This window comes from Struthio camelus, chromosome 10 (assembly GCF_040807025.1).
Source record: "Struthio camelus isolate bStrCam1 chromosome 10, bStrCam1.hap1, whole genome shotgun sequence".
Taxonomy (NCBI): Eukaryota; Metazoa; Chordata; class Aves; order Struthioniformes; family Struthionidae; genus Struthio; species Struthio camelus.
In genome coordinates, this window is record NC_090951.1 from 24,983,565 (window position 1) to 24,996,426 (window position 12,862).

General features: G+C 58.8%; 1 non-coding gene across 1 annotated transcript; it reads right to left on the bottom strand.

The window, feature by feature from the left end:
- Positions 1–286: 286 nt before the first annotated feature.
- TRNAE-CUC (transfer RNA glutamic acid (anticodon CUC)) lies at positions 287–358 on the bottom strand. Its single transcript has one exon. It is a non-coding gene; the product is annotated as a tRNA-Glu (tRNA).
- Positions 359–12,862: the final 12,504 nt, after the last annotated feature.

Here is a 12,862-nt window from a genome sequence, read left to right on the forward strand (position 1 = left end):
AGTCACGTCCCGCAGACCCAGAGACCTTTTCTCTGTCACCCAGCGCCTCCCAGGAGCCCTAAGGAAAGGGTATTCTGCAAGGGGATTTGGCAGAAGACAGGGCTGCCCTGGAGCTGGCTGCACAGGCAAGCCCAGGATGGCTGTTGTTGCAACAGAGGAAACGCCCTGTTCCTCGTGCCTGCTCAGAGCTCCTGTGCGTCTGATAGGGTCCCCTTCCTTCCACGCTGCCCCCCAGGTGAAAGGCCTCGCTTGCTGTGGCAATAGGGTTAGCCCTAACCCTAAGCCTTTCCCTGGCTGGGAATCGAACCCAGGCCGCGGCAGTGAGAGTGCCGAATCCTGACCACTAGACCACCAGGGAGGAGAGGCCCAGCCTGCCTGTGCACCCACCGGTGGGCACCAGCCCTGCCCTGCAGGGGACCAACCCCTCCAACCACAGCCCCCCACAGCCGGTCAGGAAGACAAATTGCCGTGGCAGCCCGAGCCTTCCCAGGCAACTCTGCAGGCATTCCTCCTTCTTTCTGAGAACGAGGCCCTCAACCAGAGCCTCTGGGCAGCAGGCACCCTGCAGCGGGAAGGCCCAGGGAGTGCAAGGTGGCGGTCGGCGGGGAGGCTGGTCACTGCTGGACACAGGTTTGCACCTGGAAAGTCCCTGAGCAGAAAATCACAGCTGGGCACAAATCACAGCAGCCTGAGACAACAAAACCCGACAGCACGGGCTTCAAACCCACCTCTCCAAGAAACCGGAGCCAAAATCCAGCTCCTTGCACCACTCACCTATACCCACCAGACTGCAACACTCCTGTCCTGGTGCATGGGTTGGGCTGGGGGAAGTCTGGATTGCCTCTCGCCAGGGGACCGATGCCCCTTCCGGCTGTCCTTGCAGCACAGTGCGAAGCGTGAGCACGCTCTTGCTGCAGGTGGCAGCCAGCAGTGGGAGCGGGCTGCTTTCCGAGGGCAGGCAAGCAGGCTGCGAGGGACATAGCAAGGCCAGTGAGGCAGGGACCTCCCTGGCAGGGCACAGGCCCTCAGCACCCGAGCAAGAAGGGAGAGCTGGTTGAGTGTCAGGAACGAGGGCCAGGCACAGAGCAGTGGTTGCCAGCCAAGTCCAAAGTGCTGAGACGGGTCTGAGGCCAAGCTCTGGAGCCCGGTCAGCCAGGGAAGGGCAGGGTCAGCGAGGTGCATGGCGGCCAGGGCCGGGCATGGCTGCAACGTAGCTCAGGCGAGGAGCAGCTCCCTTCTGCTGAGCCACCTCCGCCACCCAGCGCAGCACTCCTGCAGCTGCAACCTCTCGCCAGGACCTCTCCCAGCAGCAGGAGCAGAGCAAGTGGGGAAAGGACCGTCGCTCTTTGTGGAGGTGCGCCCACAGGCTCACACTGCACCCCAGGGTGCGTGGTGGAGGGGACACTTGAGCAGAAAGAGCCAGGGCTGGGCACGGAGCAGTTCCTATCCCCTGTGCTATGCACCTGCCTTCCCCCCTACACCACCCTCTGTCCAGCTGGCTACGCGGGGCCGCTCTTTGCAGAGTTGTCCTTTCCTCATCGCCAGCCCCTGGACATGCCCCGTAACTTCCTTCAGTCCAGTTCTTTGCCATCCCCAAGAACTGAGACTTCTGAAAAGGTGAATCTAGAGTGTGAGTTTGCCTCCCCTCTCCCAGGGAGGCACATGAGGGCTTGCGCTGTTCGGGTGCTGCTCTGCAAGGACACAGACTCGCATTTTCTGACTTCTCCCTGCTAGCCTGCCGTCACCTGACAGCTCTGGCTGCTCCACAGGAGGGCAGAAGGCAGGAGGGCAGGAGGCAGGAGGGACAAATGGCCCGAGGAGGAAAGGCAATCACATGGGCAGCTGTGATCGTATAGTGGTTAGTACTCTGCGTTGTGGCCGAATCCGAGTCACAGCAATGGTTTTGCAAAGCCCGCCGGGTGAAAAGGAGAGTTGGAAAAGACACGGGAGGCACCCGCAAGGGTAGGCCAGTGGGTTTGTTTCCAAAGATGCCATGGCCTAGGAAGCTCTTCTGTGCTCTCTGTTCCAAACATTCAGTGGGCTCGTGCCTAAAATGATTTCCTGGTTTCTAGTGATCGTGCAGTGTCTTCTGCTGGGGGGCTGCCGTGACAGCTACCCCTGCTTCTGGGAAAGCAGTCAAGCTTCTCCATTCTCCAGGCCAAGCTTGAGAACTGAGAGAGTCTGCCTGGAAAGTGCCCAGCTTTTCACCTTTCCTTTCCCTTGCCCTTGCTCTCCGTGTTGCAGTCAGGGCACTCTCAGCTCCACACACAAACTGCCCTGCAGCCCCAGCCCACCCGCAACTGCCATCCCACGCCATAGAGACCCCCAACACAAGTAGCTCTTCCCTGGGAGAAAGAAGTCGCTTTTTTTTTTTCTTCAGGGGGAGCGTGTGACTTTTCTGAGGTTATGCCACCATGCTGGAAGCCTTAAGTCCTGTTCCGGCCAAGCTGTAAGCTGGCTGTGGGAAAGAAACCCTCTGGATCCTCTGCGGAAGAGAAGAGGTCTGGATCCTCTGCGGAAGAGAAGGGAGGAGAGCCCAGCTCTGCCTCCGGGGCCCCAAACCGAGTGCTATGCGGGCAGAGCCCAGGTCAAGCCTGGAACGGCCCCGAGCGCTTCTGGTGTTCCAAGGTGTCTGTATTGGCAGGTCCCAGGATGTCTGGCTTGAGACAGATGTCACTGCTAGGAAGCTGCACCGCCCAAGGGAAGAGGAGGCAGTGCATGATCAAAAGCCCATGCTCCAGGTGAGGCTTGAACTCACCCTCAGCATCCCTCCGCTTAGCACTGCTGTATAAGTACTGCGCGCTGGCCCATTGCGCCACTGGAGCACGCTTGGAGAGGCGGACTGGAGCCCACGAGCAACCATTGTTGCCTGCGATCACCATGGCTCTTCAGCATTAACCGGGCACCTCAAGTGCTTTCCTCTTTGTCTCGTCCAGCAAGGAGCAGCCATTGCGTGCCAGGCTTGCAACATTCACCAGGGCACGGAGTGCCAGGGCAAAGTGCCCCTCGGCAGGGTTTAGCTGGCTAGAGGCAGGAAAAGGGAGGCCACAGGCGACCCAGGGCTGGGACAGTGCGGTCGCTGCTGTGGCAGCCCTGTGAGGCCATTGAGTGCATCAGAAAGCCCCTGTAGTGAAGGCAGCCGGGGGAGGGGGCGAGGGGAGGCAGAAGAAGGACACCCGACTGCCACAGGGACCGTGAGTAAGGGCAGACCCAGAGCAGCCAAAGCCATGCTGGGCCAATGGGAGTGGAGGCTGGAGAGGGGCTAAGGCAGCCAAGAAGGACACGGAGAGCAGCAGCAGGGAACACTGGTCCCAAACCACATCTCGTGGGGGAGCCAACGGGCTTCTGGCTTTGTGCTCTGCTCCCGAGGGCATCTGGGCTCTGGCCTAACCCCTGCCTGGCTGTCAGAGTCCAGTAGTCTCTGCAGCAGCATCTTGTAGCTATTCCACACAGGGAGGGTCAAGAGGGACCTCACGGAGCTCTCAGAGCGAGACGAGACAGAAGGGTCACCACACCAGAAAAGCCAGCGAGCAGTCCCCCAAAGCAGCAGAACGTCGCCCTTCCAACTCCCCACTGAAAACCAGTTCTTCTCTTTTAAACTGACAAGCACTTTTCTGGAAATCAGGGTCAGCACCACTTCATGAGTTGCATGGCCAGGGAAAGCTGCCAACTAAGCGCACAGGCAGGGCAAAACAGTACTGGCTGAGTACTCAGCTTCTGGACCTCCTTGGCAATTTGTTGGTCCCTGCAGCAGCAAGGCGGTCCAAAGCCTTTGCCTCTTTACTACGCCGAATGTCTGCCAGTGAAGCAGGTGCTTAGTAAGAGGCAGCACTTGCAGGGAGAGTGCAGTGTTTGGAGCATCAGGCGTTACTGGGACAAGGAAGACGACCGAAGAAGAGGCTTCTCCCAGCAACAGACCGAAAGGACACGGCCATCACCCGCTCCTCTGGGAGGATCCACAAAGCCCCTTCCTGTGTTTGATGAAGGGCAGGGAGATGCTGTGTTCCCGGGTCAGAGGAGGCGCATGGACAGGCTTCAAGGAGCCCAGGATTTGAAAAAGGCTGACAGGGCAGTCAAGCAGCTGTGAGCTGCCTGTAGTTTACAAGAAGCTACTAGGTGCTGCTTTGAAAACCTAATTCAAGAAAGCGCTAAAAAAACCAACCGCAGCCATGCGGCAAGAGAGGAGGAAGGTCTAAATGAGGCACGTCCACCTCCAGGCAGCAGGCAGGAGGTGGGTGGTGGGGACACCGTGCGCCCACCAGGACATGAGCACAGCCCTGGGGGGGCCGCCACAAGGAGCAGCCAAGGGCCGACGGAGGCCCAGGGACAAACATGGCCCATCCCAGGTTTGCCTGGCTGGAGAGCACTGCAGCTGCAGAGAAAAGCCAGGCATCTGCACTCCCAGGTTGCCGCACCGCTCTACCCCACAGCAGCTCCTCCTCTGCCCTTAGCCTTTCCCCATACAATCCGGAGAAGGGCTGCAGCTCCTATAGCACCCCTGGGGCTGTGGGCCCATCAGGTGTACGTGTGTCCTGGCCACCATGCTGTGTGAGGGGTGTGTCCGCTGTGCAGTGTCTCTGTGCGTGTGGAGAGCGTGAGCATGTGTGCGGATGCGTGTGCAGTGTCAGGGATGTGTTGGGCTGGTGCATGTGCACTCTGGCGGTGCAGTCCTGGCTGTGCGTGAGGGTCTTGGGGAGTGAGAGGTGTGAGCTCTGAGCGTGTCCTAGGGAGGGTAATGAAGGAAGAAAGGGGCGCGTGTGTGTGCGCGCGCGCTGTCCTTAGAATGAGTGAGGCAGTGGTTTGCTTGCACACCCGCTCTGTGGCACGCGTGTCTCTATGCTGCGGTCTGTGTACGGGCGTTATTCTGTTACGGCGCTACAAAAACTGTGGAGGAGCACATGGGGGGTTTAACAGCTCTTCTGTTCATCTGTCCTGCAGCACTGTCCTTTGTGAGGCACAGGCTGGTTACTCCAGCCGTGAACAAGTACACGCCACTTTTTTTTTCCTTTGGCCCTTGTAGGTGGATTTCAACATCCCCTTTGCTAAGAGCTCCATGGCCGCAATGGAGACAACGCTGACAGCAGCCGAGGGAGCTCCCACGCTGACAGGCCTCCACTTGGCCCTGGAGCTGCAGTGCCTTGGGACTGGTCGCTCTTCAGGCCCAGGCAGGCTTCCGCAGCTAGCAAGATGGCTCAGGACCACGCTTCCAGACTTTCCAGCAATGTTCACATGTCTTCTGCGCAGCCAGCAAGTCCTGGTATCTCTCCCTTTGATCCCGCAGAGCCATCTGCTGCCCAGTGCTAGGGCATTAAAAAGGAACCGTTTGGTTTTAGGCACAGGGAGAAGGGCACGGAAACGCTGCAGGCCTAGGGCAGGGCGGTTCTTCTGGGGTCTGCTTCTGCTGGCATCTCTATGCTTTCTGGAACGGGACAGGGGCCCTAGTGTCCAAGGCAAGGACATGACAAGGTGCCACGTGCCGGTAATCAGCCTGCGGAGGAGTCAGGCGGGGATGGGACTTTGCACCAAGCCGGCCTCGATCCCCACAGGGCAAGGTGTCCGGGTGTGGAGCCTTGGGGAGACAAGGATGGAGCGTGCGGTTTGAAAAGGGAGAGCCAAAACGCTGGAGGAATCCTTTCATCGTCGGCAGCCACAACTTTCTGGTCCCACAGGGAAAGCCCACCGCTGAGTGCCCAACCCCTGCCCCTGGGCTGGAAGGGTGCCTGCTCCCAGGCCACAGCCTGCAAAGCCTGTTGCTCTCCCACGAGGGGTGCCAGGGAAAGACCGGACCCCCTTCCCCTCCCCTCCCCTTGGGTGCTCCTGGGTGTGGAGGGAAGGCCAGTGCAGGGGAAGGGGAAACAGCACCCCCAGCTGGAGAAATTTACCAGAGGAAGTGCTTCTCTTGGGAATTCCGCTGCCGATTCAGCTCTACCCTCTGCTTCCACTCTTCCCGACGCACTTGGTAAGTCTCCAAGAGTTGCAGGGTGTGGCTTGCTCGTACAGAAAGCTGCCTGCAAGAGCAGGGAAAGTTCCCTCTCCCCTTCTGGCTGAGGCCCTCCTGCCTCTCCCCTCGACCAGCCCCTGCACGCACGCTCCCGCTGGTGGTACCCACAGCCTTCAAGTGGCAATGCAGCTTGGGGCTGCCTGGCACCAGGGTCCAGCCCAGGTCATTGCCATGCCAGGAGAAATCAGGGGACGCCATACCCAGCCCCATGGCTCCCAAGATGGGCTTCCTCACACCTCGGACAGGTGCTGCCACTCCAGTTTTCCAGGCCGGGGCTGGGCCTGGCGCGCACTTACTCTTTGCGCAGCCGCGGCAGCCTCTCTGGCTTCCTCTTCTTCTCCTCAGCTCGGGGCAGGAAGGCAGCAGCGCTCTCCTCTTTCCCAAGCCACGGCACTGGTGAGTGTGGCTGAAGCTCGGGCAGCGTTTCCTGATGCCGCCAAGCCTGCATTGGGGCCAGAGGACAAATTTGAGGCTGCTTCTGACCTCCCTCAGGCGCTCTCACCTCTCAGCCCTGGAGAAGCCAGCAACTGCGGGGCCTGTGCGTCCTCCCGCACACTTGCTCTGCTCTGGCCTCAGAAACCCCCATGCCAAGCACTGCCGCAGGCAGGGACCCTGGCCGGGATTCACCACCGTTGCTTGCTGGCTCCATTCTCTCTTGCTGACATCGCTCGTGACAGGGTGAATGAGGGCAAGGAATGACCATTTTTCAGCGCTGCAACCGTGAAATCAAACGCTCCCGTGGGGTTCCACCAGTCAGACCCCAGCACGGAACCACTGAACGGGGTCGGTTGGAGGGGACCTCTGGAGAACTCTCGTCCAAGGCCCCGCTCCAAGCGGGGCCAGTTAGAGCAGGCTGCCCGGGCCGTGTCCACCTGAGGGTTGAATAACTCCAAGGGTAGAAGTCCCACAGCCTCTCTGGGCCCTGTTCCAAACTTTGACCACCCTCATGGTGGAAACGCGCCTCCCAACAGCTAGCCGGAATCTGCCTTTTTGCAACTCTACGTCTTGTGCCTCTCACCCTGTCACTGTGCGCCTCTGAGAAGAGCTGGCTAAGTTACCTCTAGCCTTTCCCCCGGGTAGCTGCAGACAGCAAGGCGATGGACCCTTGAGCCTTCTCTTCTATGGGCTGAACAAACACAGTCCTCTCCACCTCTCCCTTGGACACCAGGTTCTCCAGCCCGCTGGCCAGCTTGGGAGCCTCCGCTGGATTTGCTCCAGCATTCCAGAGCCTCTCTTGCATGGTCGAGCCCCACCCTGGACCTAGGGCTGGCTCCAGGTGAGGTCTCCCAAGGGCTGAAGAGAGAGGACTCGTGGCGTCCTTCACTCGGCTGGCTACACTCTTGCAAACACAGCCCCGCCTGTGGTTGGCCTTCTTCCCTGCAAGTTCAAGGGAGGGGGTGACCCAGCCATGCCCCCACCACAGCACATTGCTGCTCCTCCCCTTTGGCTTTTTGCAGCAGCTTCTCCCTGCCAGGCATGGGCAGGCAAGCTTGAAAGACCATGGCCACCTGGCCTGCTCTTTGGGGGGCAGCAGTACCACTCGGACTTGGAGACCTCCACAGCTCTGCTCCTCGGCTTACCTGTTCTGCCCTGTTTGGCTGCCTGCAAACAGGAATTGCAGTCCGAGGTCTGGCTTGACGAGGTTCTTGCTGCTTGCTGTCCTCGTCCACCTGAGAGGAGCTCTCCCGAACTGTTTGCAGCAGGCTGAAAACACACAAGCCGGGTGAGGTTATCGGAGTCCCGGATGAGACCGTTCTCCATCTTGTGCTCACAAGCAGCGGCGTGCCAGCCTCTGCAGCACAAGACAGTGCTGCTGGAGCATTTGGTGTATTTGAGCCCTTGTGATCCCATCAAGAGTGAGGGCCCTACAGGCCCTAAGGAAAGCTCTGGATGCCCAGGTGTGGGCCCTCTCTGGATGGCACGAGGAGAAAACCAGTGCCATTTGCCACGCCCGGAGCCTGCAGAGCCCGCTAGCCGCCTCCTGCTAGGGGCACTAAAGGCCGTGAGGTGGTCAGAAAGACTCTGTTTTGGGGTGAAATGGGAAAAGGGGAGGCTTCTAGTGAATTGAATCCAACCTAAAAACCAGGGAAAACGGACACCGCTCTCTGTTGGTGGGGGAGGATGGTCTGACTTTCACGTTCCTCTGGGAAGTGCTCTCATCTACGCTGCAACCAAATGAGGTCCCTTGAAATGTCTAGCAAAGCAGAACAGCTTTGCTGCAACTTCTCAGCTGCTGCAACACCTCTTGCATCGACATCGGTCGTTGTGACACGAGTTGACAACCTTTCAGAGTTCATACCGACGGCGTGTGCGACGGAAACAACTCCTTCCCAGAATGCCAAAAGCACACGGTCACCGGCATGCTTTGCTCCAAGAGCCTCACCTGGCAGCTGGCTTGTTTGCCCGGGTTTTCCATTCTTTCCCTCCCTTTGAGCTGGCCCCAGATAGCGTGGGCGGAGAAAGCCTTTCTCGAGAAAGGAGGCGCTCAGCAGGAGGACTCCCTGGAAGTAGGAAGGGCGGAGACTCTTCAGCAAGCATCTCTGTGAGCGTTTGAACAAGAAGGACAGGCAGCTGTGCTCCAGCTTTGGATCAAAGAGCCCGATTGCCTCGGAGCTCTGCTCCCGAGCAGGTCTTAGGCCCTGGCTGACACAGAATCCTGTCCAGCTCTTCACTTCTGCAGGGCACCCTTCTGCCCTGGAGTACTGTGGCTGTTCTCCTGCTTTCTCTAGCCCATAGGCTTAAAAAGCGGGGCTTGGCTGGGAGGTGCTGGTGACCTCATGGTACCCTCTCCTTTGGGGCGGCTGCGGGCTGGAGGGCATAGTTCCACACGAGAAGGGGAACAGATTCCTGCACATCTATAAGGCGCTCACATGCACAGACGTGCTCTTCTGGCGCATCCAGCCCAAAGACATGCTTAGGGAGATGCACAGCACAAGGCCTGCAATTACCAGCCTCCACAAGGAAGCCACGTTTTGGCACAGCTTCGCAGCCTGTCGCCACTCATCTCCACGTGGTCTTCCTCCCCACTTTCCAGCGCGCTGCTTCCCTGGGAAAGCTAGACCCCCTCCGCCACTGGCAGCTCAAGGCAGGATTTTGATCCCGCGCAGAGCGCGGAGGGATCTTCCTAAATTCCTAAATGCTGCTGCACAGACAGACTCCTGCAACTAAGGAGCAGCTTGCAAGACACACCAGGGCATGGAGTCCCAGGGCCAAGTGCCCCTCAGCAGTGGCAGCTGCTGCAGTTGGTGCTGCAGGACTGCCCGGAGAGCCCCTTCCAGGAGGAGTCCCCTGAGATCTGCCGTGATGAGTAAACAGAGGCACAAGAGAAGCAGCCTACTCCGCCAGGCATCGCCTTTTCAGCTTGGCTCCAGCCCCGTGCTGCGGAGGCCAAAAGGAAAACAAACACACCTCTCTCACCAGTCAGCTGTGACATTACCTTTTCCCTCAGTCTGCTTGTTACGCGCTCTGTCCTTTGCCTCCCGGCCTTTGGCGGCCTTCCGAGACCCTCTGGAGGAAGAGGCTGGTCTCACAGGCGACATCTCAGTCTCCGTCCTGGAAACAAGAAAGGCACCAGAGAGAAGCTTGACACCAGAGGCTCGCAGAAACCTGCGACAGGCTTGCCGTCAATCTAGGAAGACCAAGTCATGCAAAGACTTGTTGGCCGCCCTTCAGATGTCACACTGACAGAGTGTACGGAAGAAGCAACCCCTTCGAAGAACTCCAAGAGCACAAGGGCACCCTCAGCCCTTTTCTCCAAGAGCCTCACCTGGCCGACGACTTGCTTCCTTTGCTCTTCCGCCCCTTCTGCTTTTTACGGCCGGCGCCAGATAACGCGGGTGGCACAGGCCTTTCTTGAGAGAGGAGGCACGCAACGGGAGCACTCCCTGGAAGTAGGAAAGGAGAAGGCTCTTCAGCAAGCGTCTTTGTGAGCACTTGGGACAGGCAGATGTGCTCCAGCATCGGATCAAACAGGCTGATCCCCTTGGAGCCACGCTCTCCAAGAGGTCTTGCTCCCTAGGACGTCCTTGGCACACGCTAGCAGCCTGTTGACAGTCATCTCCAGGCAATCTTTCTCCCCACATTCACGTGCCCGGGATCCGTCAGAGAGGTAGACCCCCCCCTCCCTTCCCCTCCAGCATAGACACCTCGCCGCCAAACGTCCTAAAGTGCTAAAGTGAAAGAGGAGCTTGCGCTATCCACCAGGGCGCAGCGCCCCGGGGCAAAACTGCCCTTCAGCGGCACCAGCTGCATTTGTTGCTGTTGGGCCACCCTGAGACCTCCTGCCATCCAGAGTCACTTGAGATTTGCTGCGAGGGGTAAATAGAGGCACAAAGAGGCAGTCTACTCTCCCAGGCACCGCATCTTGACCAGGGCTCCAACCACCTACTGCTGAGGACAAAGGGAACACACGCATGAACACACGCACGCATGCACACTCCCTTCTCTCTCACAAGTCAGCTGTGACATGACCTGTTCTGTCCATCTGCCCTTCTTCTTCAGTGCACTTCAGGGATCCCTGGGAGGGAGATTCCGCCTCTTGTTTTTCAGCCGGAAGCGTCAAATCAAATCTGGAAAGGAGAAGACGCCAGGCTGCAGAAAAGGCACCACGCTCCCTTTGCCGCTCGCATTCACAGTCCGTTGCCAGAGAGCTTTGAGAAGGCCTGCCAAGGCCATAGCTTTCCAAAGCAGAGTACGCAACATCCTTGAGAACTCTCATTCTGAGGAACCGGAGAGGCACAGGCCAGACCTCCGCGGCGTGTGCGCACACGAGAGGCCCCACCAGTCTGGGCCAGGGCTTCCCTATCCTAACGCGGAGAAAGTGTACTCCAGGCCTCCTTGCTGCCCCTGGAGACCATCTCGCCTCCCCTCCTCCTATTCACCAAGCAGGAGCTGAGACCTACTCCACAAACGTACTGTGGCAACACGAAGACGCTGCCGGGACCCATGCGAAAAGCCACACTTCCTCTTCCTGAAACCACCAGGGGTCTCGTCCCTGGGGCCTGAAACAGAGACAGAGGTACGTGAGAGCGTTCCGGCGACATGACTGCCTTGCTCCTAAAGGCAGCAAATCTTTCTTGTGCTCAGGGCAGATGCTGCCACCGGGACACCCTGAAACAAAGTTTCCTCTCCAAATGCTAGCCCTCAACTAGGAAAGCAGAAGATGCACAGCTCAGAGCTGAGACTGAGGGACCTCACTGCCAGGTGTTTCGCAAGGGCAAGAGTCAAGACAGTCAACGAGGACGCGCCTTCTCTGTTAGTGGAGAAGTCAGGCACAGGAGAAGGCATTCGATTAGCCAGGGTCTCTGCGGGCCGGGTTTTGCCGGTTGGCTTGCTATGAGCCTTCCTGGAAAGAGAACACCTGGCTCGGACCTGGTGTTAGCCTCACAGGCTCTCCAAGGATTTGGGTGGTTGCATCCATAGCATGGAAGAGGAGCGAGAGAGACCCAGCCCTTGCTTTGCCTTTGCCCAGTGGGTAAGAACCGGGAGTGCCACACGAGAGAGCTGGGGAAGGGCATTGGGCTGGGATGAGGAGACAGGCTGGGACAGGGTGACCATCCCAAGCAGAGCGTGAATGCAGGCCTGGGGCAGAAAAGAGCCGTTCATGGCAGTGGGACGCCAGGGACACTGGGAAGGGCTGGTCAGTGCAGACGGCCCAGCACTCAACCATGGCTTTCTGCGAGGGGAAGCGCCACAGATACCTGCCTGCGTCGTAGACTCTTTCCCCAGAAACTGCCTACTTTTGAGCCCGTAAAAGCCTCGCCATTATCATTTCTAGCACAGAGAGTGGGATGCTGGGCCAGCCAGAGCCTTGGCCTAACGCGGGGCAGCTCGTCCTACGTTCGCCTCTGTCGCCCAGACCACTGCGTACGAGAGACGGACGCTAGAGAGAGTTGGCGTGGCTGGAGACCGTGGCTGCCCCGCTGGCCGGGAAGGTCCTGGCAGGCCAACAGAGATCAGTTCAGTCGTCCTTTGACAGGTGTCCAGAAGAAGTAGGCGTAGCACGGGGAAGTGCTCGACTTACCCCGAGCAGAGCTGCTAGCAGCTTTCCAGTGCCATCCACGGTGAGGAGGAAGTCATCGTAAAATCTCATGGTCACTTCCTGGTCTCGTACGGAGAGAATGCCAATGGCCTTGAAGACAAAGTCCACGGCCTGTCTTTTTGAGATGGCCCGAAAGAACGCCATCACGGTCTCCTGTATGCAGCACTGCACCGTTGTAAAAGGCATGTGGGCACACACGGATAGATCCTCGTACCTCAGAGGGACGATTCTTACGTCACCTAGACAGCAGCAAAGGAGGAACAAAGTCACCTCTGCAGCAGGGCAGCGGGCTCCAATCACAAGGTGACAACACTTTCTGGCAAGACAGCGCTGCCTCAGAGCAGGCTCTTGAATCCTCTGCTACAGCGCCTAGGAGCGGTTTATGGAGTCCCTTCCGGGAAGAGTCAGAGCAGCCTGCAAACTGAGGTGCTCAGGGGGCAGCAGTGATTTTGCCAGTGCAGGAATAAAAAAGGGAAACTAACCATTTGGTAGGACCACGTTACCGGAGGGCAGGACAAGTAGGGCAGACGGGTGCAGGTCCCATGAGAAAGTGCGTGGTGCCAGGCCATTGTGACTGTGCCCGCAGCCAGTGCCCTCTGGCTAAGCCTATGCCATGTCAGTAGACGCAAGGAAGAAGCAAAGTGCAAGGACGGCACAGCAGCCCACAGGGTTCTTCTACCCCCCCCGCACCCCCACCCCGACCCCCACCCCCACCCCCACCGCCTCGTAGTCAGCAAATGTCTCCGCTTTTGGGGCCAGCGTCCTATCCCTCCCACGCACCGGCTGAAGGCATATTACCAGGAAAGGACACCCAGGGAGCC